The sequence below is a fragment of the Argiope bruennichi genome, chromosome 7 (assembly GCF_947563725.1).
Source record: "Argiope bruennichi chromosome 7, qqArgBrue1.1, whole genome shotgun sequence".
In the NCBI taxonomy this organism is placed as follows: Eukaryota; Metazoa; Arthropoda; class Arachnida; order Araneae; family Araneidae; genus Argiope; species Argiope bruennichi.
Genome location: NC_079157.1, coordinates 10503258 through 10530915, shown reverse-complemented (window position 1 = coordinate 10530915; position 27658 = coordinate 10503258). Strand labels below are relative to the sequence as shown.

General features: G+C 42.6%; 17 non-coding genes across 17 annotated transcripts; all 17 read left to right on the top strand.

Moving 5' to 3' along the window:
• Window positions 1-46: 46 nt before the first annotated feature.
• Trnaf-gaa (transfer RNA phenylalanine (anticodon GAA)) lies at window positions 47-119 on the top strand. The gene has a single exon. It is a non-coding gene; the product is annotated as a tRNA-Phe (tRNA).
• Window positions 120-1168: 1049 nt separating this feature from the next.
• On the top strand, window positions 1169-1241 carry Trnaf-gaa (transfer RNA phenylalanine (anticodon GAA)). Its single transcript has one exon. It is a non-coding gene; the product is annotated as a tRNA-Phe (tRNA).
• A 679-nt stretch (window positions 1242-1920) lies between these two features.
• Window positions 1921-1993, top strand: Trnaf-gaa (transfer RNA phenylalanine (anticodon GAA)). The gene has a single exon. It is a non-coding gene; the product is annotated as a tRNA-Phe (tRNA).
• Window positions 1994-3048: 1055 nt separating this feature from the next.
• Trnaf-gaa (transfer RNA phenylalanine (anticodon GAA)) lies at window positions 3049-3121 on the top strand. The gene has a single exon. It is a non-coding gene; the product is annotated as a tRNA-Phe (tRNA).
• A 1055-nt stretch (window positions 3122-4176) lies between these two features.
• Trnaf-gaa (transfer RNA phenylalanine (anticodon GAA)) lies at window positions 4177-4249 on the top strand. The gene has a single exon. It is a non-coding gene; the product is annotated as a tRNA-Phe (tRNA).
• Window positions 4250-4635: 386 nt separating this feature from the next.
• On the top strand, window positions 4636-4707 carry Trnad-guc (transfer RNA aspartic acid (anticodon GUC)). Its single transcript has one exon. It is a non-coding gene; the product is annotated as a tRNA-Asp (tRNA).
• A 1347-nt stretch (window positions 4708-6054) lies between these two features.
• On the top strand, window positions 6055-6127 carry Trnaf-gaa (transfer RNA phenylalanine (anticodon GAA)). The gene has a single exon. It is a non-coding gene; the product is annotated as a tRNA-Phe (tRNA).
• A 1049-nt stretch (window positions 6128-7176) lies between these two features.
• On the top strand, window positions 7177-7249 carry Trnaf-gaa (transfer RNA phenylalanine (anticodon GAA)). Its single transcript has one exon. It is a non-coding gene; the product is annotated as a tRNA-Phe (tRNA).
• Window positions 7250-11688: 4439 nt separating this feature from the next.
• Window positions 11689-11761, top strand: Trnaf-gaa (transfer RNA phenylalanine (anticodon GAA)). Its single transcript has one exon. It is a non-coding gene; the product is annotated as a tRNA-Phe (tRNA).
• Window positions 11762-17316: 5555 nt separating this feature from the next.
• On the top strand, window positions 17317-17389 carry Trnaf-gaa (transfer RNA phenylalanine (anticodon GAA)). The gene has a single exon. It is a non-coding gene; the product is annotated as a tRNA-Phe (tRNA).
• A 1049-nt stretch (window positions 17390-18438) lies between these two features.
• On the top strand, window positions 18439-18511 carry Trnaf-gaa (transfer RNA phenylalanine (anticodon GAA)). The gene has a single exon. It is a non-coding gene; the product is annotated as a tRNA-Phe (tRNA).
• A 679-nt stretch (window positions 18512-19190) lies between these two features.
• On the top strand, window positions 19191-19263 carry Trnaf-gaa (transfer RNA phenylalanine (anticodon GAA)). The gene has a single exon. It is a non-coding gene; the product is annotated as a tRNA-Phe (tRNA).
• Window positions 19264-20318: 1055 nt separating this feature from the next.
• On the top strand, window positions 20319-20391 carry Trnaf-gaa (transfer RNA phenylalanine (anticodon GAA)). The gene has a single exon. It is a non-coding gene; the product is annotated as a tRNA-Phe (tRNA).
• A 1055-nt stretch (window positions 20392-21446) lies between these two features.
• On the top strand, window positions 21447-21519 carry Trnaf-gaa (transfer RNA phenylalanine (anticodon GAA)). Its single transcript has one exon. It is a non-coding gene; the product is annotated as a tRNA-Phe (tRNA).
• Window positions 21520-21905: 386 nt separating this feature from the next.
• On the top strand, window positions 21906-21977 carry Trnad-guc (transfer RNA aspartic acid (anticodon GUC)). The gene has a single exon. It is a non-coding gene; the product is annotated as a tRNA-Asp (tRNA).
• A 973-nt stretch (window positions 21978-22950) lies between these two features.
• Trnaf-gaa (transfer RNA phenylalanine (anticodon GAA)) lies at window positions 22951-23023 on the top strand. Its single transcript has one exon. It is a non-coding gene; the product is annotated as a tRNA-Phe (tRNA).
• A 386-nt stretch (window positions 23024-23409) lies between these two features.
• Window positions 23410-23481, top strand: Trnad-guc (transfer RNA aspartic acid (anticodon GUC)). The gene has a single exon. It is a non-coding gene; the product is annotated as a tRNA-Asp (tRNA).
• The last annotated feature ends 4177 nt before the right edge of the window (window positions 23482-27658 follow it).

Here is a 27658-nt window from a genome sequence, read left to right as displayed (position 1 = left end):
TCCAATTTCATTCTGGTAAAGATGCTTTCCGATTTCTCCTAGGCGTGCCGAAATAGCTCAGTTGGAAGAGCGTTAGACTGAAGATCTAACGGTCCCTGGTTCGATCCCGGGTTTCGGCAAGCGTAACTGTCCTCGGTAGTATAGTGGTCAGTATCTCCGACTTAGACGCGGGAGACCGGGGTTCGATTCACCGCAGGGGAGTTTGTGATATATCAATAATCTTTTTATTTTTATTGGATAACACTAATAATTCTACATGTGCGCTTTCGATTGACTTTAGAAATCTTGACAAACCACATTCGCTGAGTAACACAATTCTTCCTTAGATGTATCTTCTCTCGTCCTTTTATGAACAAATAACATCGTGCTGATTCTTTCCAGTTTCATTCTGGTAAAGCTGCTTTCCGATTTCTCCTAGGCGTGCCGAAATAGCTCAGTTGGGAGAGCGTTAGAATGAAGATCTAAAGGTCCCTGGTTCGATCCCGGGTTTCAGCAAGCGTAACTGTCCTCGGCAGTATAGTGATCAGTATCCCCGCCTGAAAAGCGGGAGACTGGGGTTCGATTCCCCGCCGGGGAGTTTGTGATATATCAATAATCTTTATAGTTTTATTGGATAACACTAATAATTCTACATGTGCGCTTTCGATTGACTTTAGAAATCTTGACAAACCACATTCGCTGAGTAACATAATTCTTTATTAGATGTATCTTCTCTCGTCCTTTTATGAACAAATAGCATCTTGCTGATTCTTTCCAATTTCATTCTGGTAAAGATGCTTTCCGATTTCTCCTAGGCGTGCCGAAACAGTTCAGTTGGGCGAGCGTGAGACTGAAGTTCTAAAGGTCCCTGGTTCGATCCCGGGTTTCTGCAAGCGTAATTGTCCTCGGTAGTATAATGGTCAGTATCCCAGCCTGAAAAGCGGGAGACTGGGGTTCGATTTACCGCCGGAGAGTTTGTGATATATCAATAATCTTTTTATGGGATAACACTAATAATTCTACATGTGCGCTTTCGATTGACTTTAGAAATCTTGACAAACCACATTCGCTGAGTAACACAATTCTTCCTTAGATGTATCTTCTCTCGTCCTTTTATGAACAAATAACATCTTGCTGATTCTTTCCAGTTTCATTCTGGTAAAGCTGCTTTCCGATTTCTCCTAGGCGTGCCGAAATGGCTCAGTTGGGAGAGCGTTAGACTGAAGATCTAACGGTCCCTGGTTCGATCCCGGGTTTCGGCAAGCGTAACTTTCCTCGGTAGTATAGTGGTCAGTATCCCCGCCTGTCACGCGGGAGACCGGGGTTCGATTCCCCGCCTTGGAGTTTGCGAGATAACATTAATCTTTTTATTTTTATTGGATAACACTAATAATTCTAAATGTGCGCTTTCGATTGACTTTAGAAATCTTGACAAACCACATTCGCTGAGTAACACAATTCTTTATTAGATGTATCTTCTCTCGTCCTTTTATGAACAAATAACATCTTGCTGATTCTTTCCAATTTCATTCTGGTAAAGCTGCTTTCCGATTTCTCCTAGGCGTGCCGAAATAGCTCATTTGGGAGAGCGTTAGACTGAAGATCTAAAGGTCCCTGGTTCGATCCCGGGTTTCGGCAAGCGTAACTGTCCTCGTTAGTATAGTGGTCAGTATCCCCGTCTGTCACGTGAGAGACCGGGGTTTGATTCCCCGCCGGGGAGTTTGCGAAATTTCTTTAATCTTTTTATTTTTATTGGATAACACTAATAATTCTACATGTGCTCTTTCGATTGACTTTAGAAATCTTGACAAACCACATTCGCTGAGTAACACAATTCTTTATTAGATGTATCCTCTCTCGTCCTTTTATGAACAAATAACATCTTGCTGATTCTTTCCAATTTCATTCTGGTAAAGCTGCTTTCCGATTTCTCCTAGGCGTGCCGAAATAGCTCAGTTGGGAGAGCGTTAGACTGAAGATCTAAAGGTCCCTGGTTCGATCCCGGGTTTCGGCAAGCGTAACTGCCCTCGGTAGTATAGTGGTCAGTATCCCAGCCTGTCACGCGGGAGACCGGGGTTCGATTCCCCGCCGGGGAGTTTGCGATATAACATTAATCTTTTTATTTTTATTGGATAACACTAATAATTCTACATGTGCTCTTTCGATTGACTTTAGAAATCTTGACAAACCACATTCGCTGAGTAACACAATTCTTTATTAGATGTATCTTCTCTCGTCCTTTTATGAACAAATAACATCTTGTTGATTCTTTCCAATTTCATTCTGGTAAAGCTGCTTTCCGATTTCTCCTAGGCGTGCCGAAATAGTTCAGTTGGGCGAGCGTTAGACTGAAGATCTAAAGGTCCCTGGTTCGATCCCGGGTTTCGGCAAGCGTAACTGTCCTCGGTAGTATAGTGGTCAGTATCCCCGCCTGTCACGCGGGAGACCGGGGTTCGATTCCCCACCGGGGAGTTTGTGATATATCAATAATCTTTTTATTTTTATTGGATAACACTAATAATTCTACATGTGCGCTTTCGATTGACTTTAGAAATCTTGACAAACCACATTCGCTGAGTAACACAATTCTTCCTTAGATGTATCTTCTCTCGTCCTTTTATGAACAAATAACATCTTGCTGATTCTTTCCAATTTCATTCTGGTAAATCTGCTTTCCGATCTCTCCTAGGCGTGCCGAAATAGCTCAGTTGGGAGACCGTTAGACTGAAGATCTAAAGGTCCTTGGTTCGATCCCGGGTGTTGGCAAGCGTAACTGTCCTCGGTAGTAAAGTGGTCAGTATCCCCGCCTGTCACGTGGGAGACCGGGGTTCGATTCCCCGCCGGGGAGTTTGCGATATTTCTTTAATCTTTTTATTTTTATTGGATAACACTAATAATTCTACATGTGCGCTTTCGATTGACTTTAGAAATCTTGACAAACCACATTCGCTGAGTAACACAATTCTTTATTAGATGTATCTTCTCTCGTCCTTTTATGAACAAATAACATCTTGCTGATTCTTTCCAATTTCATTCTGGTAAAGCTGCTTTCCGATTTCTCCTAGGCGTGCCGAAATAGCTCAGTTGGGAGAGCGTTAGACTGAAGATCTAAAGGTCCCTGGTTCGATCCCGGGTTTCGGCAAGCGTAACTGCCCTCGGTAGTATAGTGGTCAGTATCCCAGCCTGTCACGCGGGAGACCGGGGTTCGATTCCCCGCCGGGGAGTTTGCGATATAACATTAATCTTTTTATTTTTATTGGATAACACTAATAATTCTACATGTGCTCTTTCGATTGACTTTAGAAATCTTGACAAACCACATTCGCTGAGTAACACAATTCTTTATTAGATGTATCTTCTCTCGTCCTTTTATGAACAAATAACATCTTGCTGATTCTTTCCAATTTCATTCTGGTAAAGCTGCTTTCCGATTTCTCCTAGGCGTGCCGAAATAGTTCAGTTGGGCGAGCGTTAGACTGAAGATCTAAAGGTCCCTGGTTCGATCCCGGGTTTCGGCAAGCGTAACTGTCCTCGGTAGTATAGTGGTCAGTATCCCCGCCTGTCACGCGGGAGACCGGGGTTCGATTCCCCACCGGGGAGTTTGTGATATATCAATAATCTTTTTATTTTTATTGGATAACACTAATAATTCTACATGTGCGCTTTCGATTGACTTTAGAAATCTTGACAAACCACATTCGCTGAGTAACACAATTCTTCCTTAGATGTATCTTCTCTCGTCCTTTTATGAACAAATAACATCTTGCTGATTCTTTCCAATTTCATTCTGGTAAATCTGCTTTCCGATCTCTCCTAGGCGTGCCGAAATAGCTCAGTTGGGAGACCGTTAGACTGAAGATCTAAAGGTCCTTGGTTCGATCCCGGGTGTTGGCAAGCGTAACTGTCCTCGGTAGTAAAGTGGTCAGTATCCCCGCCTGTCACGTGGGAGACCGGGGTTCGATTCCCCGCCGGGGAGTTTGCGATATTTCTTTAATCTTTTTATTTTTATTGGATAACACTAATAATTCTACATGTGCGCTTTCGATTGACTTTAGAAATCTTGACAAACCACATTCGCTGAGTAACACAATTCTTTATTAGATGTATCTTCTCTCGTCCTTTTATGAACAAATAACATCTTGCTGATTCTTTCCAATTTCATTCTGGTAAAGCTGCTTTCCGATTTCTCCTAGGCGTGCCGAAATAGCTCAGTTGGGAGAGCGTTAGACTGAAGATCTAAAGGTCCCTGGTTCGATCCCGGGTTTCGGCAAGCGTAACTGTCCTCGTTAGTATAGTGGTCAGTATCCCCGCCTGTCACGTGGGAGACCGGGGTTCGATTCCCCGCCGGGGAGTTTGCGATATTTCTTTAATCTTTTTATTTTTATTGGATAACACTAATAATTCTACATGTGCTCTTTCGATTGACTTTAGAAATCTTGACAAACCACATTTGCTGAGTAACACAATTCTTTATTAGATGTATCTTCTCTCGTCCTTTTATGAACAAATAACATCTTGCTGATTCTTTCCAATTTCATTCTGGTAAAGCTGCTTTCCGATCTCTCCTAGGCGTGCCGAAATAGCTCAGTTGGGAGAGCGTTAGACTGAAGATCTAAAGGTCCTTGGTTCGATCCCGGGTGTTGGCAAGCGTAACTGTCCTCGGTAGTATAGTGGTCAGTATCCCCGCCTGTCACGCGGGAGACCGGGGTTCGATTCCCCGCCGGGGAGTTTGCGATATAACATTAATCTTTTTATTTTTATTGGATAACACTAATAATTCTACATGTGCGCTTTCGATTGACTTTAGAAATCTTGACAAACCACATTCGCTGAGTAACACAATTCTTTATTAGATGTATCTTCTCTCGTCCTTTTATGAACAAATAACATCTTGCTGATACTTTCCAATTTCATTCTGGTAAAGCTGCTTTCCGATTTCTCCTAGGCGTGCCGAAATAGTTCAGTTGGGCGAGCGTTAGACTGAATATCTAAAGGTCCCTGGTTCGATCCCGGGTTTCGGCAAGCGTAACTGTCCTCGGTAGTATAGTGGTCAGTATCCCCGCCTGAAAAGCGGGAGACTGGGGTTCGATTCCCCGTCGGGGAGTATGTGATATATCAATAATCTTTTTATTTTTATTGGATAACACTAATAATTCTACATGTGCGCTTTCGATTGACTTTAGAAATCTTGACAAACCACATTCGCTGAGTAACACAATTCTTCCTTAATGTATCTTCTCTCGTCCTTTTATGAACAAATAACATCTTGCTGATTCTTTCCAGTTTCATTCTGGTAAAGCTGCTTTCCGATTTCTCCTAGGCGTGCCGAAATAGCTCAGTTGGGAGAGCGTTAGACTGAAGATCTAAAGGTCCCTGGTTCGATTCCGGGTTTCAGCAAGCGTAACTGTCCAAAGTAGTATAGTGGTCAGTATCCCCGCCTGAAAAGCGGGAGACTGGGGTTCGATTCCCCGCCGGGGAGTTTGTGATATATCAATAATCTTTATATTTTTATTGGATAACACTAATAATTCTACATGTGCGCTTTCGATTGACTTTAGAAATCTTGACAAACCACATTCGCTGAGTAACACAATTCTTTATTAGATGTATCTTCTCTCGTCCTTTTATGAACAAATAACATCTTGCTGATTCTTTCCAATTTCATTCTGGTAAAGCTGCTTTCCGATTTCTCCTAGGCGTGCCGAAATAGTTCAGTTGGGCGAGCGTTAGACTGAAGATCTAAAGGTCAAGGTTCGATCCCGGGTTTCGGCAAGCGTAACTGTCCTCGGTAGTATAGTGGTCAGTATCCCCGCCTGAAAAGCGGGAGACTGGGGTTCGATTCCCCGCCGGGGAGTTTGTTATATATCAATAATCTTTTTATTTTTATTGGATAACACTAATAATTCTACATGTGCGCTTTCGATTGACTTTAGAAATCCTGAGAAACCACATTCGCTGAGTAACACAATTCTTCCTTAGATGTATCTTCTCTCGTCCTTTTATGAACAAATAACATCTTGCTGATTCTTTCCAGTTTCATTCTGGAAAAGCTGCTTTCCGATTTCTCCTAGGCGTGCCGAAATAGCTCAGTTGGAAGAGCGTTAGACTGAAGATCTAACGGTCCCTGGTTCGATCCCGGGTTTCGGCAAGCGTAACTGTCCTCGGTAGTATAGTGGTCAGTATCTCCGACTTAGACGCGGGAGACCGGGGTTCGATTCACCGCAGGGGAGTTTGTGATATATCAATAATCTTTTTATTTTTATTGGATAACACTAATAATTCTACATGTGCGCTTTCGATTGACTTTAGAAATCTTGACAAACCACATTCGCTGAGTAACACAATTCTTCCTTAGATGTATCTTCTCTCGTCCTTTTATGAACAAATAACATCGTGCTGATTCTTTCCAGTTTCATTCTGGTAAAGCTGCTTTCCGATTTCTCCTAGGCGTGCCGAAATAGCTCAGTTGGGAGAGCGTTAGAATGAAGATCTAAAGGTCCCTGGTTCGACCCCGCGTTTCAGCAAGCGTAACTGTCCTCGGCAGTATAGTGGTCAGTATCCCCGCCTGAAAAGCGGGAGACTGGGGTTCGATTCCCCGCCGGGGAGTTTGTGATATATCAATAATCTTTATAGTTTTATTGGATAACACTAATAATTCTACATGTGCGCTTTCGATTGACTTTAGAAATCTTGACAAACCACATTCGCTGAGTAACATAATTCTTTATTAGATGTATCTTCTCTCGTCCTTTTATGAACAAATAGCATCTTGCTGATTCTTTCCAATTTCATTCTGGTAAAGCTGCTTTCCGATTTCTCCTAGGCGTGCCGAAACAGTTCAGTTGGGCGAGCGTGAGACTGAAGTTCTAAAGGTCCCTGGTTCGATCCCGGGTTTCTGCAAGCGTAATTGTCCTCGGTAGTATAGTGGTCAGTATCCCAGCCTGAAAAGCGGGAGACTGGGGTTCGATTCCCCGCCGGGGAGTTTGTGATATATCAATAATCTTTTTATGGGATAACACTAATAATTCTACATGTGCGCTTTCGATTGACTTTAGAAATCTTGACAAACCACATTCGCTGAGTAACACAATTCTTCCTTAGATGTATCTTCTCTCGTCCTTTTATGAACAAATAACATCTTGCTGATTCTTTCCAGTTTCATTCTGGTAAAGCTGCTTTCCGATTTCTCCTAGGCGTGCCGAAATGGCTCAGTTGGGAGAGCGTTAGACTGAAGATCTAACGGTCCCTGGTTCGATCCCGGGTTTCGGCAAGCGTAACTTTCCTCGGTAGTATAGTGGTCATTATCCCCGCCTGTCACGCGGGAGACCGGGGTTCGATTCCCCGCCTTGGAGTTTGCGAGATAACATTAATCTTTTTATTTTTATTGGATAACACTAATAATTCTACATGTGCTCTTTCGATTGACTTTAGAAATCTTGACAAACCACATTCGCTGAGTAACACAATTCTTTATTAGATGTATCCTCTCTCGTCCTTTTATGAACAAATAACATCTTGCTGATTCTTTCCAATTTCATTCTGGTAAAGCTGCTTTCCGATTTCTCCTAGGCGTGCCGAAATAGCTCAGTTGGGAGAGCGTTAGACTGAAGATCTAAAGGTCCCTGGTTCGATGCCGGGTTTCGGCAAGCGTAACTGCCCTCGATAGTATAGTGGTCAGTATCTCCGACTGAGACGCGGGAGACCGGGGTTCGATTCCCCGCAGGGGAGTTTATGATATATCAATAATCTTTTTATTTTTATTGGATAACACTAATAATTCTACATGTGCTCTTTCGATTGACTTTAGAAATCTTGACAAACCACATTCGCTGAGTAACACAATTCTTTATTAGATGTATCTTCTCTCGTCCTTTTATGAACAAATAACATCTTGCTGATTCTTTCCAATTTCATTCTGGTAAAGCTGCTTTCAGATTTCTCCTAGGCGTGCCGAAATAGCTCAGTTGGGAGAGCGTTAGACTGAAGATCTAAAGGTCCCTGGTTCGATGCCGGGTTTCGGCAAGCGTAACTGTCCTCGGTAGTATAGTGGTCAGTATCTCCGACTGAGACGCGGGAGACCGGGGTTCGATTCCCCGCAGGGGAGTTTGTGATATATCAATAATCTTTTTATTTTTATTGGATAACACTAATAATTCTACATGTGCGCTTTCGATTGACTTTAGAAATCTTGACAAACCACATTCGCTGAGTAACACAATTCTTCCTTAGATGTATCTTCTCCCGTCCTTTTATGAACAAATAACATCTTGCACATTCTTTAAAGTTTCATTCTGGAAAAGCTGCTTTCCGATTTCTTCTAGGCGTGACGAAATAGCTCAGTTGGGAGAGCGTTAGACTGAAGATCTAACGGTCCCTGGTTCGATCCCGGGTTTCGGCAAGCGTAACTGTCCTCGTTAGTATAGTGGTCAGTATCGACGCCTGTCACGTGGGAGACCGGGGTTCGATTCCCCGCCGGTGAGTTTGCGATATTTCTTTAATCTTTTTATTTTTATTGGATAACACTAATAATTCTACATGTGCTCTTTCGATTGACTTTAGAAATCTTGACAAACCACATTCGCTGAGTAATACAATTCTTCCTTAGATGTATCTTCTCTCGTCCTTTTATGAAAATATAACATTTTGCACATTCTTTAAAGTTTCCTTCTGGAAAAGCTGCTTTCCGATTTCTCCTAGGCGTGCCGAAATAGCTCAGTTGGGAGAGCGTTAGACTGAAGATCTAACGGTCCCTGGTTCGATCCCGGGTTTCTTCAAGCGTAACTGTCCTCGGTAGTATATTGGTCAGTATCCCCGCCTGTCACGCGGGAGACCGGGGTTCGATTCCCCACCGGGGAGTTTGTGATATATCAATAATCTTTTTATTTTTATTGGATAACACTAATAATTCTACATGTGCGCTTTCGATTGACTTTAGAAATCTTGACAAACCACATTCGCTGAGTAACACAATTCTTCCTTAGATGTATCTTCTCTCGTCCTTTTATGAACAAATAACATCTTGCCCATTCTTTCCAATTTCATTCTGGTAAAGCTGCTTTCCGATTTCTCCTAGGCGTGCCGAAATAGCTCAGTTGGGAGTGCATCAGACTGAAGATCTAAAGGTCCCTGGTTCGATCCCGGGTTTGGGCAAGCGTAACTGTCCTCGGTAGTATAGTGGTCAGTATCCCCACCTGTCACGCGGGAGACCGGGGTTCGATTTCCCGCCGTCGAGTTTGCTATATTTCTTTAATCTTTTTTATTTTTATTGGATAACACTAATAATTCTACATGTGCGCTTTCGATTGACTTTAGAAATCTTGACAAACCACATTCGCTGAGTAACACAATCCTTCCTTAGATGTATCTTCTCTCGTCCTTTTATGAACAAATAACATCTTGCTGATTCTTTCCAATTTCATTCTGGTAAAGCTGCTTTCCGATCGCTCCTAGGCGTGCCGAAATAGTTCAGTTGGGAGAGCGTTAGACTGAAGATCTAAAGGTCCTTGGTTCGATCCTTGGTGTTGGCAAGCGTAACTGTCCTCGGTAGTATAGTGGTCAGTATCCCCGCCTGTCACGCTGGAGACCGGGGTTCGATTCCAAGCCGGGGAGTTTGCGATATAACATTAATCTTTTTATTTTTATTGGATAACACTAATAATTCTACATGTGCGCTTTCGATTGACTTTAGAAATCTTGACAAACCACATTCGCTGAGTAACACAATTCTTTATTAGATGTATCTTCTCTCGTCCTTTTATGAACAAATAACATCTTGCTGATTCTTTCCAATTTCATTCTGGTAAAGCTGCTTTCCGATTTCTCCTAGGCGTGCCGAAATAGTTCAGTTGGGCGAGCGTTATACTGAAGATCTAAAGGTCCCTGGTTCGATCCCTGGTTTCGGCAAGCGTAACTGTCCTCGGTAGTATAGTGGTCAGTATCCCCGCCTGAAAAGCGGGAGACTGGGGTTCGATTCCCCTCCGGGGAGTTTGTTATATATCAATAATCTTTTTATTTTTATTGGATAACACTAATAATTTTACATGTGCGCTTTCGATTGACTTTAGAAATCTTGAGAAACCACATTCGCCGAGTAACACAATTCTTCCTTAGATGTATCTTCTCTCGTCCTTTTATGAACAAATAACATCTTGCTGATTCTTTCCAGTTTCAATCTGGAAAAGCTGCTTTTCGATTTCTCCTAGGCGTGCCGAAATAGCTCAGTTGGGAGAGCGTTAGACTGAAGATCTAACGGTCCCTTGTTCGATCCCGGGTTTCGGCAAGCGTAACTGTCCTCGGTAGTATAGTGGTCAGTATCCCAGCCTGTCCCGCGGGAGACCGGGGTTCGATTCCCCGCCGGGGAGTTTGCGATATAACATTAATCTTTTTATTTTTATTGGATAACACTAATAATTCTACATGTGCGCTTTCGATTGACTTTAGAAATCTTGACAAACCACATTCGCTGAGTAACACAATTCTTTATTAGATGTATCTTCTCTCGTCCTTTTATGAACAAATAACATCTTGCTGATACTTTCCAATTTCATTCTGGTAAAGCTGCTTTCCGATTTCTCCTAGGCGTGCCGAAATAGTTCAGTTGGGCGAGCGTTAGACTGAATATCTAAAGGTCCCTGGTTCGATCCCGGGTTTCGGCAAGCGTAACTGTCCTCGGTAGTATAGTGGTCAGTATCCCCGCCTGAAAAGCGGGAGACTGGGGTTCGATTCCCCGTCGGGGAGTATGTGATATATCAATAATCTTTTTATTTTTATTGGATAACACTAATAATTCTACATGTGCGCTTTCGATTGACTTTAGAAATCTTGACAAACCACATTCGCTGAGTAACACAATTCTTCCTTAATGTATCTTCTCTCGTCCTTTTATGAACAAATAACATCTTGCTGATTCTTTCCAGTTTCATTCTGGTAAAGCTGCTTTCCGATTTCTCCTAGGCGTGCCGAAATAGCTCAGTTGGGAGAGCGTTAGACTGAAGATCTAAAGGTCCCTGGTTCGATTCCGGGTTTCAGCAAGCGTAACTGTCCAAAGTAGTATAGTGGTCAGTATCCCCGCCTGAAAAGCGGGAGACTGGGGTTCGATTCCCCGCCGGGGAGTTTGTGATATATCAATAATCTTTATATTTTTATTGGATAACACTAATAATTCTACATGTGCGCTTTCGATTGACTTTAGAAATCTTGACAAACCACATTCGCTGAGTAACACAATTCTTCCTTAGATGTATCTTCTCTCGTCCTTTTATGAACAAATAACATCGTGCTGATTCTTTCCAGTTTCATTCTGGTAAAGCTGCTTTCCGATTTCTCCTAGGCGTGCCGAAATAGCTCAGTTGGGAGAGCGTTAGAATGAAGATCTAAAGGTCCCTGGTTCGATCCCGGGTTTCAGCAAGCGTAACTGTCCTCGGCAGTATAGTGATCAGTATCCCCGCCTGAAAAGCGGGAGACTGGGGTTCGATTCCCCGCCGGGGAGTTTGTGATATATCAATAATCTTTATAGTTTTATTGGATAACACTAATAATTCTACATGTGCGCTTTCGATTGACTTTAGAAATCTTGACAAACCACATTCGCTGAGTAACATAATTCTTTATTAGATGTATCTTCTCTCGTCCTTTTATGAACAAATAGCATCTTGCTGATTCTTTCCAATTTCATTCTGGTAAAGATGCTTTCCGATTTCTCCTAGGCGTGCCGAAATAGCTCAGTTGGAAGAGCGTTAGACTGAAGATCTAACGGTCCCTGGTTCGATCCCGGGTTTCGGCAAGCGTAACTGTCCTCGGTAGTATAGTGGTCAGTATCTCCGACTTAGACGCGGGAGACCGGGGTTCGATTCACCGCAGGGGAGTTTGTGATATATCAATAATCTTTTTATTTTTATTGGATAACACTAATAATTCTACATGTGCGCTTTCGATTGACTTTAGAAATCTTGACAAACCACATTCGCTGAGTAACACAATTCTTCCTTAGATGTATCTTCTCTCGTCCTTTTATGAACAAATAACATCGTGCTGATTCTTTCCAGTTTCATTCTGGTAAAGCTGCTTTCCGATTTCTCCTAGGCGTGCCGAAATAGCTCAGTTGGGAGAGCGTTAGAATGAAGATCTAAAGGTCCCTGGTTCGATCCCGGGTTTCAGCAAGCGTAACTGTCCTCGGCAGTATAATGATCAGTATCCCCGCCTGAAAAGCGGGAGACTGGGGTTCGATTCCCCGCCGGGGAGTTTGTGATATATCAATAATCTTTATAGTTTTATTGGATAACACTAATAATTCTACATGTGCGCTTTCGATTGACTTTAGAAATCTTGACAAACCACATTCGCTGAGTAACATAATTCTTTATTAGATGTATCTTCTCTCGTCCTTTTATGAACAAATAGCATCTTGCTGATTCTTTCCAATTTCATTCTGGTAAAGATGCTTTCCGATTTCTCCTAGGCGTGCCGAAACAGTTCAGTTGGGCGAGCGTGAGACTGAAGTTCTAAAGGTCCCTGGTTCGATCCCGGGTTTCTGCAAGCGTAATTGTCCTCGGTAGTATAATGGTCAGTATCCCAGCCTGAAAAGCGGGAGACTGGGGTTCGATTCCCCGCCGGAGAGTTGGTGATATATCAATAATCTTTTTATGGGATAACACTAATAATTCTACATGTGCGCTTTCTATTGACTTTAGAAATCTTGACAAACCACATTCGCTGAGTAACACAATTCTTCCTTAGATGTATCTTCTCTCGTCCTTTTATGAACAAATAACATCTTGCTGATTCTTTCCAGTTTCATTCTGGTAAAGCTGCTTTCCGATTTCTCCTAGGCGTGCCGAAATGGCTCAGTTGGGAGAGCGTTAGACTGAAGATCTAAAGGTCCCTGGTTCGATGCCGGGTTTCGGCAAGCGTAACTGCCCTCGATAGTATAGTGGTCAGTATCTCCGACTGAGACGCGGGAGACCGGGGTTCGATTCCCCGCAGGGGAGTTTATGATATATCAATAATCTTTTTATTTTTATTGGATAACACTAATAATTCTACATGTGCTCTTTCGATTGACTTTAGAAATCTTGACAAACCACATTCGCTGAGTAACACAATTCTTTATTAGATGTATCTTCTCTCGTCCTTTTATGAACAAATAACATCTTGCTGATTCTTTCCAATTTCATTCTGGTAAAGCTGCTTTCAGATTTCTCCTAGGCGTGCCGAAATAGCTCAGTTGGGAGAGCGTTAGACTGAAGATCTAAAGGTCCCTGGTTCGATGCCGGGTTTCGGCAAGCGTAACTGTCCTCGGTAGTATAGTGGTCAGTATCTCCGACTGAGACGCGGGAGACCGGGGTTCGATTCCCCGCAGGGGAGTTTGTGATATATCAATAATCTTTTTATTTTTATTGGATAACACTAATAATTCTACATGTGCGCTTTCGATTGACTTTAGAAATCTTGACAAACCACATTCGCTGAGTAACACAATTCTTCCTTAGATGTATCTTCTCCCGTCCTTTTATGAACAAATAACATCTTGCACATTCTTTAAAGTTTCATTCTGGAAAAGCTGCTTTCCGATTTCTTCTAGGCGTGACGAAATAGCTCAGTTGGGAGAGCGTTAGACTGAAGATCTAACGGTCCCTGGTTCGATCCCGGGTTTCGGCAAGCGTAACTGTCCTCGTTAGTATAGTGGTCAGTATCGACGCCTGTCACGTGGGAGACCGGGGTTCGATTCCCCGCCGGTGAGTTTGCGATATTTCTTTAATCTTTTTATTTTTATTGGATAACACTAATAATTCTACATGTGCTCTTTCGATTGACTTTAGAAATCTTGACAAACCACATTCGCTGAGTAATACAATTCTTCCTTAGATGTATCTTCTCTCGTCCTTTTATGAAAATATAACATTTTGCACATTCTTTAAAGTTTCCTTCTGGAAAAGCTGCTTTCCGATTTCTCCTAGGCGTGCCGAAATAGCTCAGTTGGGAGAGCGTTAGACTGAAGATCTAACGGTCCCTGGTTCGATCCCGGGTTTATTCAAGCGTAACTGTCCTCGGTAGTATATTGGTCAGTATCCCCGCCTGTCACGCGGGAGACCGGGGTTCGATTCCCCACCGGGGAGTTTGTGATATATCAATAATCTTTTTATTTTTATTGGATAACACTAATAATTCTACATGTGCGCTTTCGATTGACTTTAGAAATCTTGACAAACCACATTCGCTGAGTAACACAATTCTTCCTTAGATGTATCTTCTCTCGTCCTTTTATGAACAAATAACATCTTGCCCATTCTTTCCAATTTCATTCTGGTAAAGCTGCTTTCCGATTTCTCCTAGGCGTGCCGAAATAGCTCAGTTGGGAGTGCATCAGACTGAAGATCTAAAGGTCCGTGGTTCGATCCCGGGTTTGGGCAAGCGTAACTGTCCTCGGTAGTATAGTGGTCAGTATCCCCACCTGTCACGCGGGAGACCGGGGTTCGATTTCCCGCCGTCGAGTTTGCTATATTTCTTTAATCTTTTTTATTTTTATTGGATAACACTAATAATTCTACATGTGCGCTTTCGATTGACTTTAGAAATCTTGACAAACCACATTCGCTGAGTAACACAATCCTTCCTTAGATGTATCTTCTCTCGTCCTTTTATGAACAAATAACATCTTGCTGATTCTTTCCAATTTCATTCTGGTAAAGCTGCTTTCCGATCGCTCCTAGGCGTGCCGAAATAGTTCAGTTGGGAGAGCGTTAGACTGAAGATCTAAAGGTCCTTGGTTCGATCCTTGGTGTTGGCAAGCGTAACTGTCCTCGGTAGTATAGTGGTCAGTATCCCCGCCTGTCACGCTGGAGACCGGGGTTCGATTCCAAGCCGGGGAGTTTGCGATATAACATTAATCTTTTTATTTTTATTGGATAACACTAATAATTCTACATGTGCGCTTTCGATTGACTTTAGAAATCTTGACAAACCACATTCGCTGAGTAACACAATTCTTTATTAGATGTATCTTCTCTCGTCCTTTTATGAACAAATAACATCTTGCTGATTCTTTCCAATTTCATTCTGGTAAAGCTGCTTTCCGATTTCTCCTAGGCGTGCCGAAATAGTTCAGTTGGGCGAGCGTTATACTGAAGATCTAAAGGTCCCTGGTTCGATCCCTGGTTTCGGCAAGCGTAACTGTCCTCGGTAGTATAGTGGTCAGTATCCCCGCCTGAAAAGCGGGAGACTGGGGTTCGATTCCCCTCCGGGGAGTTTGTTATATATCAATAATCTTTTTATTTTTATTGGATAACACTAATAATTTTACATGTGCGCTTTCGATTGACTTTAGAAATCTTGAGAAACCACATTCGCTGAGTAACACAATTCTTCCTTAGATGTATCTTCTCTCGTCCTTTTATGAACAAATAGCATCTTGCTGATTCTTTCCAATTTCATTCTGGTAAAGATGCTTTCCGATTTCTCCTAGGCGTGCCGAAACAGTTCAGTTGGGCGAGCGTGAGACTGAAGTTCTAAATGTCCCTGGTTCGATCCCGGGTTTCTGCAAGCGTAATTGTCCTCGGTAGTATAATGGTCAGTATCCCAGCCTGAAAAGCGGGAGACTGGGGTTCGATTCCCCGCCGGAGAGTTTGTGATATATCAATAATCTTTTTATGGGATAACACTAATAATTCTACATGTGCGCTTTCGATTGACTTTAGAAATCTTGACAAACCACATTCGCTGAGTAACACAATTCTTCCTTAGATGTATCTTCTCTCGTCCTTTTATGAACAAATAACATCTTGCTGATTCTTTCCAGTTTCAATCTGGAAAAGCTGCTTTTCGATTTCTCCTAGGCGTGCCGAAATAGCTCAGTTGGGAGAGCGTTAGACTGAAGATCTAACGGTCCCTTGTTCGATCCCGGGTTTCGGCAAGCGTAACTGTCCTCGGTAGTATAGTGGTCAGTATCCCAGCCTGTCCCGCGGGAGACCGGGGTTCGATTCCCCGCCGGGGAGTTTGCGATATAACATTAATCTTTTTATTTTTATTGGATAACACTAATAATTCTACATGTGCGCTTTCGATTGACTTTAGAAATCTTGACAAACCACATTCGCTGAGTAACACAATTCTTTATTAGATGTATCTTCTCTCGTCCTTTTATGAACAAATAACATCTTGCTGATACTTTCCAATTTCATTCTGGTAAAGCTGCTTTCCGATTTCTCCTAGGCGTGCCGAAATAGTTCAGTTGGGCGAGCGTTAGACTGAATATCTAAAGGTCCCTGGTTCGATCCCGGGTTTCGGCAAGCGTAACTGTCCTCGGTAGTATAGTGGTCAGTATCCCCGCCTGAAAAGCGGGAGACTGGGGTTCGATTCCCCGTCGGGGAGTATGTGATATATCAATAATCTTTTTATTTTTATTGGATAACACTAATAATTCTACATGTGCGCTTTCGATTGACTTTAGAAATCTTGACAAACCACATTCGCTGAGTAACACAATTCTTCCTTAATGTATCTTCTCTCGTCCTTTTATGAACAAATAACATCTTGCTGATTCTTTCCAGTTTCATTCTGGTAAAGCTGCTTTCCGATTTCTCCTAGGCGTGCCGAAATAGCTCAGTTGGGAGAGCGTTAGACTGAAGATCTAAAGGTCCCTGGTTCGATTCCGGGTTTCAGCAAGCGTAACTGTCCAAAGTAGTATAGTGGTCAGTATCCCCGCCTGAAAAGCGGGAGACTGGGGTTCGATTCCCCGCCGGGGAGTTTGTGATATATCAATAATCTTTATATTTTTATTGGATAACACTAATAATTCTACATGTGCGCTTTCGATTGACTTTAGAAATCTTGACAAACCACATTCGCTGAGTAACACAATTCTTCCTTAGATGTATCTTCTCTCGTCCTTTTATGAACAAATAACATCGTGCTGATTCTTTCCAGTTTCATTCTGGTAAAGCTGCTTTCCGATTTCTCCTAGGCGTGCCGAAATAGCTCAGTTGGGAGAGCGTTAGAATGAAGATCTAAAGGTCCCTGGTTCGATCCCGGGTTTCAGCAAGCGTAACTGTCCTCGGCAGTATAGTGATCAGTATCCCCGCCTGAAAAGCGGGAGACTGGGGTTCGATTCCCCGCCGGGGAGTTTGTGATATATCAATAATCTTTATAGTTTTATTGGATAACACTAATAATTCTACATGTGCGCTTTCGATTGACTTTAGAAATCTTGACAAACCACATTCGCTGAGTAACATAATTCTTTATTAGATGTATCTTCTCTCGTCCTTTTATGAACAAATAGCATCTTGCTGATTCTTTCCAATTTCATTCTGGTAAAGATGCTTTCCGATTTCTCCTAGGCGTGCCGAAATAGCTCAGTTGGAAGAGCGTTAGACTGAAGATCTAACGGTCCCTGGTTCGATCCCGGGTTTCGGCAAGCGTAACTGTCCTCGGTAGTATAGTGGTCAGTATCTCCGACTTAGACGCGGGAGACCGGGGTTCGATTCACCGCAGGGGAGTTTGTGATATATCAATAATCTTTTTATTTTTATTGGATAACACTAATAATTCTACATGTGCGCTTTCGATTGACTTTAGAAATCTTGACAAACCACATTCGCTGAGTAACACAATTCTTCCTTAGATGTATCTTCTCTCGTCCTTTTATGAACAAATAACATCGTGCTGATTCTTTCCAGTTTCATTCTGGTAAAGCTGCTTTCCGATTTCTCCTAGGCGTGCCGAAATAGCTCAGTTGGGAGAGCGTTAGAATGAAGATCTAAAGGTCCCTGGTTCGATCCCGGGTTTCAGCAAGCGTAACTGTCCTCGGCAGTATAGTGATCAGTATCCCCGCCTGAAAAGCGGGAGACTGGGGTTCGATTCCCCGCCGGGGAGTTTGTGATATATCAATAATCTTTATAGTTTTATTGGATAACACTAATAATTCTACATGTGCGCTTTCGATTGACTTTAGAAATCTTGACAAACCACATTCGCTGAGTAACATAATTCTTTATTAGATGTATCTTCTCTCGTCCTTTTATGAACAAATAGCATCTTGCTGATTCTTTCCAATTTCATTCTGGTAAAGATGCTTTCCGATTTCTCCTAGGCGTGCCGAAACAGTTCAGTTGGGCGAGCGTGAGACTGAAGTTCTAAAGGTCCCTGGTTCGATCCCGGGTTTCTGCAAGCGTAATTGTCCTCGGTAGTATAATGGTCAGTATCCCAGCCTGAAAAGCGGGAGACTGGGGTTCGATTTACCGCCGGAGAGTTTGTGATATATCAATAATCTTTTTATGGGATAACACTAATAATTCTACATGTGCGCTTTCGATTGACTTTAGAAATCTTGACAAACCACATTCGCTGAGTAACACAATTCTTCCTTAGATGTATCTTCTCTCGTCCTTTTATGAACAAATAACATCTTGCTGATTCTTTCCAGTTTCATTCTGGTAAAGCTGCTTTCCGATTTCTCCTAGGCGTGCCGAAATGGCTCAGTTGGGAGAGCGTTAGACTGAAGATCTAACGGTCCCTGGTTCGATCCCGGGTTTCGGCAAGCGTAACTTTCCTCGGTAGTATAGTGGTCAGTATCCCCGCCTGTCACGCGGGAGACCGGGGTTCGATTCCCCGCCTTGGAGTTTGCGAGATAACATTAATCTTTTTATTTTTATTGGATAACACTAATAATTCTAAATGTGCGCTTTCGATTGACTTTAGAAATCTTGACAAACCACATTCGCTGAGTAACACAATTCTTTATTAGATGTATCTTCTCTCGTCCTTTTATGAACAAATAACATCTTGCTGATTCTTTCCAATTTCATTCTGGTAAAGCTGCTTTCCGATTTCTCCTAGGCGTGCCGAAATAGCTCATTTGGGAGAGCGTTAGACTGAAGATCTAAAGGTCCCTGGTTCGATCCCGGGTTTCGGCAAGCGTAACTGTCCTCGTTAGTATAGTGGTCAGTATCCCCGTCTGTCACGTGAGAGACCGGGGTTTGATTCCCCGCCGGGGAGTTTGCGAAATTTCTTTAATCTTTTTATTTTTATTGGATAACACTAATAATTCTACATGTGCTCTTTCGATTGACTTTAGAAATCTTGACAAACCACATTCGCTGAGTAACACAATTCTTTATTAGATGTATCCTCTCTCGTCCTTTTATGAACAAATAACATCTTGCTGATTCTTTCCAATTTCATTCTGGTAAAGCTGCTTTCCGATTTCTCCTAGGCGTGCCGAAATAGCTCAGTTGGGAGAGCGTTAGACTGAAGATCTAAAGGTCCCTGGTTCGATCCCGGGTTTCGGCAAGCGTAACTGCCCTCGGTAGTATAGTGGTCAGTATCCCAGCCTGTCACGCGGGAGACCGGGGTTCGATTCCCCGCCGGGGAGTTTGCGATATAACATTAATCTTTTTATTTTTATTGGATAACACTAATAATTCTACATGTGCTCTTTCGATTGACTTTAGAAATCTTGACAAACCACATTCGCTGAGTAACACAATTCTTTATTAGATGTATCTTCTCTCGTCCTTTTATGAACAAATAACATCTTGTTGATTCTTTCCAATTTCATTCTGGTAAAGCTGCTTTCCGATTTCTCCTAGGCGTGCCGAAATAGTTCAGTTGGGCGAGCGTTAGACTGAAGATCTAAAGGTCCCTGGTTCGATCCCGGGTTTCGGCAAGCGTAACTGTCCTCGGTAGTATAGTGGTCAGTATCCCCGCCTGTCACGCGGGAGACCGGGGTTCGATTCCCCACCGGGGAGTTTGTGATATATCAATAATCTTTTTATTTTTATTGGATAACACTAATAATTCTACATGTGCGCTTTCGATTGACTTTAGAAATCTTGACAAACCACATTCGCTGAGTAACACAATTCTTCCTTAGATGTATCTTCTCTCGTCCTTTTATGAACAAATAACATCTTGCTGATTCTTTCCAATTTCATTCTGGTAAATCTGCTTTCCGATCTCTCCTAGGCGTGCCGAAATAGCTCAGTTGGGAGACCGTTAGACTGAAGATCTAAAGGTCCTTGGTTCGATCCCGGGTGTTGGCAAGCGTAACTGTCCTCGGTAGTAAAGTGGTCAGTATCCCCGCCTGTCACGTGGGAGACCGGGGTTCGATTCCCCGCCGGGGAGTTTGCGATATTTCTTTAATCTTTTTATTTTTATTGGATAACACTAATAATTCTACATGTGCGCTTTCGATTGACTTTAGAAATCTTGACAAACCACATTCGCTGAGTAACACAATTCTTTATTAGATGTATCTTCTCTCGTCCTTTTATGAACAAATAACATCTTGCTGATTCTTTCCAATTTCATTCTGGTAAAGCTGCTTTCCGATTTCTCCTAGGCGTGCCGAAATAGCTCAGTTGGGAGAGCGTTAGACTGAAGATCTAAAGGTCCCTGGTTCGATCCCGGGTTTCGGCAAGCGTAACTGCCCTCGGTAGTATAGTGGTCAGTATCCCAGCCTGTCACGCGGGAGACCGGGGTTCGATTCCCCGCCGGGGAGTTTGCGATATAACATTAATCTTTTTATTTTTATTGGATAACACTAATAATTCTACATGTGCTCTTTCGATTGACTTTAGAAATCTTGACAAACCACATTCGCTGAGTAACACAATTCTTTATTAGATGTATCTTCTCTCGTCCTTTTATGAACAAATAACATCTTGCTGATTCTTTCCAATTTCATTCTGGTAAAGCTGCTTTCCGATTTCTCCTAGGCGTGCCGAAATAGTTCAGTTGGGCGAGCGTTAGACTGAAGATCTAAAGGTCCCTGGTTCGATCCCGGGTTTCGGCAAGCGTAACTGTCCTCGGTAGTATAGTGGTCAGTATCCCCGCCTGTCACGCGGGAGACCGGGGTTCGATTCCCCACCGGGGAGTTTGTGATATATCAATAATCTTTTTATTTTTATTGGATAACACTAATAATTCTACATGTGCGCTTTCGATTGACTTTAGAAATCTTGACAAACCACATTCGCTGAGTAACACAATTCTTCCTTAGATGTATCTTCTCTCGTCCTTTTATGAACAAATAACATCTTGCTGATTCTTTCCAATTTCATTCTGGTAAATCTGCTTTCCGATCTCTCCTAGGCGTGCCGAAATAGCTCAGTTGGGAGACCGTTAGACTGAAGATCTAAAGGTCCTTGGTTCGATCCCGGGTGTTGGCAAGCGTAACTGTCCTCGGTAGTAAAGTGGTCAGTATCCCCGCCTGTCACGTGGGAGACCGGGGTTCGATTCCCCGCCGGGGAGTTTGCGATATTTCTTTAATCTTTTTATTTTTATTGGATAACACTAATAATTCTACATGTGCGCTTTCGATTGACTTTAGAAATCTTGACAAACCACATTCGCTGAGTAACACAATTCTTTATTAGATGTATCTTCTCTCGTCCTTTTATGAACAAATAACATCTTGCTGATTCTTTCCAATTTCATTCTGGTAAAGCTGCTTTCCGATTTCTCCTAGGCGTGCCGAAATAGCTCAGTTGGGAGAGCGTTAGACTGAAGATCTAAAGGTCCCTGGTTCGATCCCGGGTTTCGGCAAGCGTAACTGTCCTCGTTAGTATAGTGGTCAGTATCCCCGCCTGTCACGTGGGAGACCGGGGTTCGATTCCCCGCCGGGGAGTTTGCGATATTTCTTTAATCTTTTTATTTTTATTGGATAACACTAATAATTCTACATGTGCTCTTTCGATTGACTTTAGAAATCTTGACAAACCACATTTGCTGAGTAACACAATTCTTTATTAGATGTATCTTCTCTCGTCCTTTTATGAACAAATAACATCTTGCTGATTCTTTCCAATTTCATTCTGGTAAAGCTGCTTTCCGATCTCTCCTAGGCGTGCCGAAATAGCTCAGTTGGGAGAGCGTTAGACTGAAGATCTAAAGGTCCTTGGTTCGATCCCGGGTGTTGGCAAGCGTAACTGTCCTCGGTAGTATAGTGGTCAGTATCCCCGCCTGTCACGCGGGAGACCGGGGTTCGATTCCCCGCCGGGGAGTTTGTGATATATCAATAATCTTTTCATTTTTATTGGATAACACTAATAATTCTACATGTGCGGTTTCTATTGACTTTAGAAATCTTGACAAACCACATTCGCTGAGTAACACAATTCTGTATTAGATGTATCTTCTCTCGTCCTTTTATGAACAAATAACATCTTGCCGATTCTTTACAATTTCATTCTGGTAAAGCTGCTTTCCGATTTCTCCTAAGCGTGCCGAAATAGTTCAGTTGGACGAGCGTTAGACTGAAGATCTAAAGGTCCCTGGTTCGATCCCGGGTTTCGGCAAGCGTAACTGTCCTCGGTAGTATAGTGGTCAGTATCCCCGCCTGAAAAGCGGGAGACTGGGGTTCGATTCCCCGCCGGGGAGTTTGTGATATATCAATAATCTTTTTTTTTTTATTGGGTAACACTAATAATTCTACATGTGCGCTTTCGATTGACTTTAGAAATCTCGACAAACCACATTCGCTGAGTAACACAATTCTTCCTTAGATGTATCTTCTCTCGTCCTTTTATGAACAAATAACATCTTGCTGATTCTTTCCAATTTCATTCTGGTAAAGCTGCTTTCCGATTTCTCCTAGGCGTGCCGAAATAGCTCAGTTGGGAGAGCGTTAGACTGAAGATCTAAAGGTCCCTGGTTCGATCCCGGGTTTGGGCAAGCGTAACTGTCCTCGGTAGTATAGTGGTCAGTATCCCCGCCTGTCACGTGGGAGACCGGGGTTCGATTCCCCGCCGGGGAGTTTGCGATATTTCTTTAATCTTTTTATTTTTATTGGATAACACTAATAATTCTACATGTGCGCTTTCGATTGACTTTAGAAATCTTGACAAACCACATTCGCTGAGTAACACAATTCTTTATTAGATGTATCTTCTCTCGTCCTTTTATGAACAAATAACATCTTGCTGATTCTTTCCAATTTCATTCTGGTAAAGCTGCTTTCCGATTTCTCCTAGGCGTGCCGAAATAGCTCAGTTGGGAGAGCGTTAGACTGAAGATCTAAAGGTCCCTGGTTCGATCCCGGGTTTCGGCAAGCGTAACTGTCCTCGTTAGTATAGTGGTCAGTATCCCCGCCTGTCACGTGGGAGACCGGGGTTCGATTCCCCGCCGGGGTGTTTGCGATATTTCTTTAATCTTTTTATTTTTATTGGGTAACACTAATAATTCTACATGTGCGCTTTCGATTGACTTTAGAAATCTCGACAAACCACATTCGCTGAGTAACACAATTCTTCCTTAGATGTATCTTCTCTCGTCCTTTTATGAACAAATAACATCTTGCTGATTCTTTCCAATTTCATTCTGGTAAAGCTGCTTTCCGATCTCTCCTAGGCGTGCCGAAATAGCACAGTTGGGAGAGCGTTAGACTGAAGATCTAAAGGTCCTTGGTTCGATCCCGGGTGTTGGCAAGCGTAACTTTCCTCGGTAGTATAGTGGTCAGTATCCCCGCCTGTCACGCGGGAGACCGGGGTTCGATTCCCCGCCGGGGAGTTTGTGATATATCAATAATCTTTTTATTTTTATTGGATAACACTAATAATTCTACATGTGCGGTTTCTATTGACTTTAGAAATCTTGACAAACCACATTCGCTGAGTAACACAATTCTGTATTAGATGTATCTTCTCTCGTCCTTTTATGAACAAATAACATCTTGCCGATTCTTTACAATTTCATTCTGGTAAAGCTGCTTTCCGATTTCTCCTAAGCGTGCCGAAATAGTTCAGTTGGACGAGCGTTAGACTGAAGATCTAAAGGTCCCTGGTTCGATCCCGGGTTTCGGCAAGCGTAACTGTCCTCGGTAGTATAGTGGTCAGTATCCCCGCCTGAAAAGCGGGAGACTGGGGTTCGATTCCCCGCCGGGGAGTTTGTGATATATCAATAATCTTTTTATTTTTATTGGATAACACTAATAATTCTACATGTGCGCTTTCTATTGACTTTAGAAATCTTGACAAACCACATTCGCTGAGTAACACAATTCTTCCTTAGATGTATCTTCTCTCGTCCTTTTATGAACAAATAACATCTTGCTGATTCTTTCCAATTTCATTCTGGTAAAGCTGCTTTCCGATTTCTCCTAGGCGTGCCGAAATAGCTCAGTTGGGAGAGCGTTAGACTGAAGATCTAAAGGTCCCTGGTTCGATCCCGGGTTTGGGCAAGCGTAACTGTCCTCGGTAGTTTAGTGGTCAGTATCCCCGCCTGTCACGTGGGAGACCGGGGTTCGATTCCCCGCCGGGGAGTTTGCGATATTTCTTTAATCTTTTTATTTTTATTGGATAACACTAATAATTCTACATGTGCGCTTTCGATTGACTTTAGAAATCTTGACAAATCACATTCGCTGAGTAACACAATTCTTTATTAGATGTATCTTCTCTCGTCCTTTTATGAACAAATAACATCTTGCTGTTTCTTTCCAGTTTCATTCTGGTAAAGCTGCTTTCCGATCGCTCCTAGGCGTGCCGAAATAGTTCAGTTGGGAGAGCGTTAGACTGAAGATCTAAAGGTCCTTGGTTCGATCCTTGGTGTTGGCAAGCGTAACTGTCCTCGGTAGTATAGTGGTCAGTATCCCCGCCTGTCACGCGGGAGACCGGGGTTCGATTCCAAGCCGGGGAGTTTGCGATATAACATTAATCTTTTTATTTTTATTGGATAACACTAATAATTCTACATGTGCGCTTTCGATTGACTTTAGAAATCTTGACAAACCACATTCGCTGAGTAACACAATTCCGTATTTGATGTATCTTCTCTCGTCCTTTTATGAACAAATAACATCTTGCTGATACTTTCCAATTTCATTCTGGTAAAGCTGCTTTCCGATTTCTCCTAGGCGTGCCGAAATAGTTCAGTTGGGCGAGCGTTAGACTGAAGATCTAAAGGTCCCTGGTTCGATCCCGGGTTTCGGCAAGCGTAACTGTCCTCGGTAGTATAGTGGTCAGTATCCCCGCCTGAAAAGCGGGAGACTGGGGTTCGATTCCCCGTCGGGGAGTATGTGATATATCAATAATCTTTTTATTTTTATTGGATAACACTAATAATTCTACATGTGCGCTTTCGATTGACTTTAGAAATCTTGACAAACCACATTCGCTGAGTAACACAATTCTTCCTTAATGTATCTTCTCTCGTCCTTTTATGAACAAATAACATCTTGCTGATTCTTTCCAGTTTCATTCTGGTAAAGCTGCTTTCCGATTTCTCCTAGGCGTGCCGAAATAGCTCAGTTGGGAGAGCGTTAGACTGAAGATCTAAAGGTCCCTGGTTCGATCCCGGGTTTCAGCAAGCGTAACTGTCCTCGACAGTATAGTGGTCAGTATCCCCGCCTGAAAAGCGGGAGACTGGGGTCCGAATCCCCGCCGGGGAGTTTGTGATATATCAATAATCTTTATATTTTTATTGGATAACACTAATAATTCTACATGTGCGCTTTCGATTGACTTTAGAAATCTTGACAAACCACATTCGCTGAGTAACACAATTCTTTATTAGATGTATCTTCTCTCGTCCTTTTATGAACAAATAACATCTTGCTGATTCTTTCCAATTTCATTCTGGTAAAGCTGCTTTCCGATTTCTCCTAGGCGTGCCGAAATAGTTCAGTTGGGCGAGCGTTAGACTGAAGATCTAAAGGTCAAGGTTCGATCCCGGGTTTCGGCAAGCGTAACTGCCCTCGGTAGTATAGTGGTCAGTAGCCCCGCCTGAAAAGCGGGAGACTGGGGTTCGATTCCCCGCCGGGGAGTTTGTGATATATCAATAATCTTTTTATTTTTATTGGGTAACACTAATAATTCTACATGTGCGCTTTCGATTGACTTTAGAAATCTCGACAAACCACATTCGCTGAGTAACACAATTCTTCCTTAGATGTATCTTCTCTCGTCCTTTTATGAACAAATAACATCTTGCTGATTCTTTCCAATTTCATTCTGGTAAAGCTGCTTTCCGATCTCTCCTAGGCGTGCCAAAATAGCACAGTTGGGAGAGCGTTAGACTGAAGATCTAAAGGTCCTTGGTTCGATCCCGGGTGTTGGCAAGCGTAACTGTCCTCGGTAGTATAGTGGTCAGTATCCCCGCCTGTCACGCGGGAACCGGGGTTCGATTCCCCGCCGGGGAGTTTGTGATATATCAATAATCTTTTTATTTTTATTGGATAACACTAATAATTCTACATGTGCGGTTTCTATTGACTTTAGAAATCTTGACAAACCACATTCGCTGAGTAACACAATTCTGTATTAGATGTATCTTCTCTCGTCCTTTTATGAACAAATAACATCTTGCCGATTCTTTACAATTTCATTCTGGTAAAGCTGCTTTCCGATTTCTCCTAAGCGTGCCGAAATAGTTCAGTTGGACGAGCGTTAGACTGAAGATCTAAAGGTCCCTGGTTCGATCCCGGGTTTCGGCAAGCGTAACTGTCCTCGGTAGTATAGTGGTCAGTATCCCCGCCTGAAAAGCGGGAGACTGGGGTTCGATTCCCCGCCGGGGAGTTTGTGATATATCAATAATCTTTTTATTTTTATTGGATAACACTAATAATTCTACATGTGCGCTTTCTATTGACTTTAGAAATCTTGACAAACCACATTCGCTGAGTAACACAATTCTTCCTTAGATGTATCTTCTCTCGTCCTTTTATGAACAAATAACATCTTGCTGATTCTTTCCAATTTCATTCTGGTAAAGCTGCTTTCCGATTTCTCCTAGCCGTGCCGAAATAGCTCAGTTGGGAGAGCGTTAGACTGAAGATCTAAAGGTCCCTGGTTCGATCCCGGGTTTGGGCAAGCGTAACTGTCCTCGGTAGTATAGTGGTCAGTATCCCCGCCTGTCACGTGGGAGACCGGGGTTCGATTCCCCGCCGGGGAGTTTGCGATATTTCTTTAATCTTTTTATTTTTATTGGATAACACTAATAATTCTACATGTGCGCTTTCGATTGACTTTAGAAATCTTGACAAATCACATTCGCTGAGTAACACAATTCTTTATTAGATGTATCTTCTCTCGTCCTTTTATGAACAAATAACATCTTGCTGATTCTTTCCAGTTTCATTCTGGAAAAGCTGCTTTCCGATCGCTCCTAGGCGTGCCGAAATAGTTCAGTTGGGAGAGCGTTAGACTGAAGATCTAAAGGTCCTTGGTTCGATCCTTGGTGTTGGCAAGCGTAACTGTCCTCGGTAGTATAGTGGTCAGTATCCCCGCCTGTCACGCGGGAGACCGAGGTTCGATTCCAAGCCGGGGAGTTTGCGATATAACATTAATCTTTTTATTTTTATTGGATAACACTAATAATTCTACATGTGCGCTTTCGATTGACTTTAGAAATCTTGACAAACCACATTCGCTGAGTAACACAATTCCGTATTTGATGTATCTTCTCTCGTCCTTTTATGAACAAATAACATCTTGCTGATACTTTCCAATTTCATTCTGGTAAAGCTGCTTTCCGATTTCTCCTAGGCGTGCCGAAATAGTTCAGTTGGGCGAGCGTTAGACTGAAGATCTAAAGGTCCCTGGTTCGATCCCGGGTTTCGGCAAGCGTAACTGTCCTCGGTAGTATAGTGGTCAGTATCCCCGCCTGAAAAGCGGGAGACTGGGGTTCGATTCCCCGTCGGGGAGTATGTGATATATCAATAATCTTTTTATTTTTATTGGATAACACT